We start from the raw sequence: 6,596 nt of genomic DNA, 5'->3' as shown, positions 1-6,596 counted from the left end.
AGTTGTGAATGAGAATATCTATCTTTGTGTAGTGTTCTTCTCTTGTGATCTTGCAGGCACCTGTTGAAACTGGACAAGCGAGAAGGCAAGTAGCTGCTCTCTTGTGATCTCGCATGAACCTGTCGAAGCTGGGCAAGCAAGAAGACAAGTAGCTGTGAATTCCCAAAGAGAAGAGAGATTGGATCGAGGGACAAACGGAAGACACCAGTGAGTCTGCTTATCTCTCTTTTTCTCATTTCATAAAGGAAAGATATTAGGATAGCTGCTTTCTTCTGTTGCTAAGGCACTGTCACATCTTAGGTGGATAGGATCGTCCTGCATAGGCATTTTTCCCCACAACAGTTAGTTGAATCCAATTGTCATCCGCACGCTAATATCAACCATTTACCCGTTTAAATACAAAAACCCCAATTTTGCTCATTTTTCACTTGATTGTGCAATAAAACCCTATGTAATCCATCTGCGCCACCTGAAGCCTCTGTTAACCGATTCGAGCATGGTTCACCTCCCAAAAAGCATTCTAGACTCACTCCACAGACCTTTCAAGCTAAAATGAAACCTTTTTGACCTCCCCTGCAAACCAATGCTTTCTTAACAATTTGTTTTGTTTTACAGGTGATCAGAAGACCACATCATTGGATAAACAGTCTTAATACTAGTCATAAGACCTGTTTACTCGAAGATTGTTATCAAATCTATTCAAACAAGAGATGGAAGATAAAACATATAGTTGAAAGACAAGTAGAGGAAACATGAAATTAAATGATTTATTGTTGATATAGACAGTAAAAACCTAAACTACACATTGAAGGTAAAAAGACACAGTAAAGAACAGTGAAAGTGTATCAGGATTAAAGAGTATTAGACTAAAGACCAAGTCAAGTAAATCAGCTAGCATGAAGATAAACAACATGGAAGACAGTTACAAAACAGAGTATACAAATTCATGTCAAAGTAAAGACAGATGAAAAAACAGAGCTGTAAAAGTAAAAAGTAAACAATAAATAGTAAAAGTAAACATGAAGAAATTAAGGGTTAAACAAAGATGAAAACAATTTCACCAGCTACAATGAATTTTATCCAAAGTAAAAGTGAAAAACAATCAAAAGAAGTTCAAGGTTAAAAGATGAAATCAGAATAGAAATGGTACATTCTTCAGAAATTTCCTGTTTAAGTCATAGTTTTGCAGAAACTATTGTGGCCACTCCAAGAATTATTTTGAGAAATTGGAGGAGTTTTTTCTTCCCAAATGTCTCATATACAAAAGCCTCTCTCACTTTTTACACAGGTATTAACAAGAGGGAGATAAGTGCATGTCTTCATAGCCTATTTTTCAGTTTGCGCAAAGTCCTGTTTTGACATGTTTTTGAAGAGAATATTATGAACAGCTGGAGATGTATTTTGGGAAACTGAGAGAAGTTTATCTCGAAAACATTCCTATCTACAAAAATATCTTTCACTTTTTACATATCTATTATGGATTGAGATATACAAGCGTATCATTGGACCCTAAGTTTGCAGAATTTCTGGGGCAGAATGCACAAAGGAAGGATGTAGTTAGTGACTGGGATGTCTCATCATCAACTAAGAGTTGCTACCAAATTCAAATTTCTCTTCTTCATCACCATAAATCTATAAACATATTTCCAAATAGATTCGTTAGTTTGGAATGTCCTTTATTAAAGTTCTATTAATGTAAACAGTTGGAGATATTTGTGAAACTAATCTTGATATTTTTTCAAGATATTTTAGTTTATAAATAGTATAAATACTTCTCCATTTGAAGTATTTTGTGTGGATTCTTTGACATTGCTATAATATTGACTATTTTGGAATAAATTTCTGATTGGACCAACTTTTGTATGGCTTTCTGGATAAAGAATTGAAGCAAAGGACTTTTCACAGATTTCTTGAACCAAACACCGGATCAATAAGTCCTCTATACCTTATGTTTTAAAGTTTTCCTTGTTTATTATATCATCCATGTTTCACATATGAATGATAAACAAAAAATATTAAGTCAAAATATGCTTGATTGCACTCTGTTTTCAATCGTTATTGTTCTCCATGTTTTCTTCCGAATTAGTATAAACAATGAAATCTTAATTCCTCATGTTTTCTAGTTCATTCATTTTGATTATTTATTAAAGAATTCTTAACTGCTCTTTAGTAGTAATCATTCAAGTTTCCTCTTTAAATGTGTTGAAGGATTCTTAACTACCCTTCACCCATTTTAAACCCATTCCATTTATCTCAAGTTGCAATTTGTTCCCTGTTTGACCATCTTGCCCTGTGAAACCATCTTTCGTTAAGAAACCAAGTCGAGTTAAGCCATATTCTTTGACGCCATTAGCCCAATGGCCTGAACTACTCAGTTTTACGCCTCTGCTATTGAATTTCACCACCCAAACTCAGACAAAACTCCTAAACTTCACAACTATCCTAATATCTTTCAAAACCAAGCTAAATCATAAAGAGAGAGCCCTCTCTAGGTACAGATTGGCTAGATTCTGTACCTAAAAGTTGGTTTGTGGTTACCTCAGACCCCTTTCCTCTTCCCAACAACTTTTAGGAAAATCTAAGAGATAACATAGTGGCAACTCTGCTGGGAAACAAATAATTTTTTTGTTACTATTGTTTACTTTATAAACTACAAGACAGAGCCTAAAGTTAGCCAGGTAGCCTTTGAACTGCTCTTGCTTTGCAATTGCATATTAGATGAATGCTGCTTCAGTCTATCTCTGGTCTAGTTTATGGATTGAAAATCTGGTTTCAAACACTTGATCAGTTCCTCATGTCAAATAAATCTTTAAGAAATTTTAAATCTCATATCTAAAGCCTCTTAAAGAAATCATAGAACTTGTTTTGAAAATTCATAAAAAAGGAAAATTAATCATAAAATACTCCAAATTTGGCTTCCTAGAGAACTAACTTTTTTTAAGAATTATTTTACAGGTTTATATCTGATCTATGATGGTGGACAGCGATCAGACACACAAAGATAAAATCATCCACCTGGTGACTCCAAATCAATCTCACAATCAAGACTCCACTGGAGAAATGAACCTGAAAGAACTATGTGAAAAGATCAGGCTTTTAGCTTGGATTGTTATCCAAGACATTATGTTCTTTGTCATTGATAAAAATTTTCAATGTATATTGTATTTTAGAGATGATTTTAGATTAAATTTTTATTATTTTCCTTTGAAAAATGTAGATATAAAATCTCCTTACACATTTGAACAACAGTCTTTTAATTCTTATTAAGATCATTTTCCAATTAAGGAGAATCAAAAAATTAAGACTAATCATACAATCCCTGTACATATTCCAGTTCCTCATAAAGTTCCTAATAGATATAAACCACTCATTTTTCCTCCTACACTCCATGCTTTCCCTAACGATTATCCCAAGTATCTCCCTAGGTTTGATGGAGAGAATGGTATTGTTAGGAAATTTACTGCATAACATAAATAATTACTGATAGGAATAAATATAAAAATAACCAGAAACAACCATAAACACATAAACACACATGTTTATCCAGGAAAACCCCAAATTCGGGGAAAAACCCAACCATAATGAAATTCCATTATCCTTGGCCAAAACCCTGGCCAATCCGACCAAACGAGCCTTCACTGCTCACCTCCAAGTCTTGCATTACAATGAAGTCATTCCAGTATTTTATAAGCTCCATTACATATAATACCACGAGCAAAATACTATGGGTGAAAAATACCATGTCTCCCAAAACCATCATTGTTTAACCTAGTCAACTTTGACTCTATCCTGAGTCAAGTTTACCTAACAATTCCCCCCTTAAACTTGACTTGGGGTTCCTTGACTAACTCCAGACAAACCTAAGTGAGACAATCCCGCTCACTCTAGCTCTTACCCCTCTTAGAGTTTTTACCCAGGGTATTGTTAACCCGACATCCCCCCTATCACCTAGGTCTAACCCAGACTTTACCGATGATCACCGAGGGGTACACATTCCTTACCAGGTCTTACAGTAATATGCCCATTTACATGCAATAATTTTGACTTCATTAAATTTTTTTTGTTTATTGCTGTTACCATTCTGATCCATCCTCTCTCAATTTCATTTGTTCAAAAACTTCTATCAAACTGCTCCAACTAAGAGCCTGATGAGAACCTCGTAGATTCCAACATCAGTGGCCTCACATAGTAGAAAACGAACAATTTTCAAAGCCACATGAATCCCGAACAATTTGTCAGCGTGTTCCAAACTGGTAAACATCGCAAATGCACTTTGATCCCTGACAGTTACGGCACTATCTTCCGTGCATTCTCCTCAAGGTTCTTCCGCATAAAATTGTTCCACCATTATTTCCAGACCCAGATCTGTAAAAAGGATGCATTGATTTGATCAGGCAATATAAACCCTTGGCATCAAAGAATCCCTTTGAAGCCAATATTTGGCTCTAATTCCAGTTGTTAAGAAATTTACTGCATAACATAAATAATTATTGAGAGGAATAAATATAAAAATAACTAGCAACAACGATAAACACATAAACACACATGTTTATCCAAGAAAACCCCAAATCCGGGGAAAAACCCAACCATAATGAAATTCCATTATCCTTGGCCAAAACCCTGGCCAATCCGACCAAGTGAGCCTTCACTTCTCACCTCCAGGTCTTGCATTACAATGAAGTCACCCCAGTCTTTTATAAGCTCCATTACATATAATACCACAGGTAGAATACTATGGGTGCACAATACCATGTGCCCCAAAACCATCATTGTTTAACCTGGTCAACTTTGACTCTATCCTAAGTCAAGTTTACCTAACAATTATCATTGCCCAAAAACATATTCAAGCTTTTGAAGATTATCCTAACTTATTTAAATTAGATGAAGAGGATGTTAGTATTAGGCTTTTTGCTCTTTCTTTGCAAGACAAAGTCAAGAGTTGGTTCAAAACCCTGCCTGAGGCAAGCATCTCAAATCTCAAGTAGTTTCTCAAACTCTTCCTTGATAGATGGATATTTAAAGTCAATCTTCTTGTGATCATGGAAGAATATAATCAGTTAAAAAGACAACCAGATGAAACAATACAACAATTTTCAGATAGATTTAATCAAATCTATTATTCAATACCATTAAATATAAGACCTCCATCCGATTTAGCTCTTTTGCATTACCCAAGAGCATTTGATTCAGAGATAGAATTTCATCTAAGAGAAAGAAACCCCTCAACAATGGAATAGATGCGGAACATAGCAATAGATGTAGAAGTTAATTTGAAAATTAGAAGAGAAAAGTTGAAAGTAGAAAAAGAGGAGAAACTTGACATTTTGATAAATAAAATAGAGGAAATGATGCATCAGATCACCATGAAAGTTGAATTTTTTGTTCAAAATAACCATGACATATTTGTTTCACAAAAAGAAGAGGTTGACATCTGTGAATAAATCCCTGTTAATTCCAACTACCATAGATCAGAAGATAGATTCATAGAGCAATATGTGGAGGAGCAATCTCCTGATCTAATGCGTATATTTGATGACATTACTTCTTTTGATGATTTTCCCAAATATGATCAGCATGATGATAATTATGTTCTTCGAATCCAAACTAACTTTACAGAGAAATCAAAGGATAGTTTGGGGGGAAGTGTCGAAAGCACAAGGATCTTCAGACCTGATCAGGTATAATCTCAGCAAAGTGATTTTTCTCTCTATTCTCTCCTCCCTTAGGCCTTCCCATTGAAGCCTTTTTATACTTCTCCCAAAGTAGTTTTTTAGTTGGGAATTCATTGGGAATAGTTGGGCCACGGGCACTAATATGTAATCAACAGGTAAAACCCGTGATATCTGCCCGAAATTAAGGATATTTAATTTTTTAAGTGTTTTAAGACATATACACGGGTTGGGTATACACAGACCCACGTACACATACGTTTAGCTCAGAGCGATGTCGCGTATAGGGAGTAAAACATTGTTTTTTAAGTATTGGGACCAGTTCTGGAAGGAGGGGTTGCCCTAGGCCATGAGTGCAACATCAGAAACATCAAGAGTGAGATTTGGAGCTATAACACCAGATCATTGGAGGAGGCCTTCTAGAAGCTAAAGCATTGTTATGAGTAATCAAATTAAAGATCTGAGACTAAGTAGGACTAGAAGGGTAATGCAAGAATAAAGGAAAATGTGACAAGAAGTGAACAACACCTCAAGATACACGTAATAAAGATAATGTAGCATGTTGGCTTGTTGGGGCCTGACCCAGGTTCGGAGTTAATTTAGCCAAACAAATCCATATACTACTGGCCCTTTCAGCAACAGTCTGCGGAGCACGAACTGAGGTCTCACCCAAAGCAGTATGGGGGGATACTGGAACCAGTTTTCCACACCTTTGAGATGTCTAAGGGGTTGATTTAATCCAACTATGAATACCTTCACACACTTTCCTAACCTACATGGCCTTCGCACCCTATTATATTCGCCTTCGTGCAACCCTAACCAGGGGTTGTGGGGCTTTCACACTACTGGAGCAGTGATCTGCACTATTTCCCCAAGTCACACCGTGGGTCTTACTTATCTTCTTATAACAGTTAGTTATCTTCACAT

This window comes from Pinus tabuliformis, chromosome 5_2 (assembly GCF_031772625.1).
Source record: "Pinus tabuliformis cultivar Carrire ecotype Pingquan chromosome 5_2, CPIR1, whole genome shotgun sequence".
Classification (NCBI taxonomy): domain Eukaryota; kingdom Viridiplantae; phylum Streptophyta; class Pinopsida; order Pinales; family Pinaceae; genus Pinus; species Pinus tabuliformis.
Note: the sequence above shows the minus strand (reverse complement) of the source record.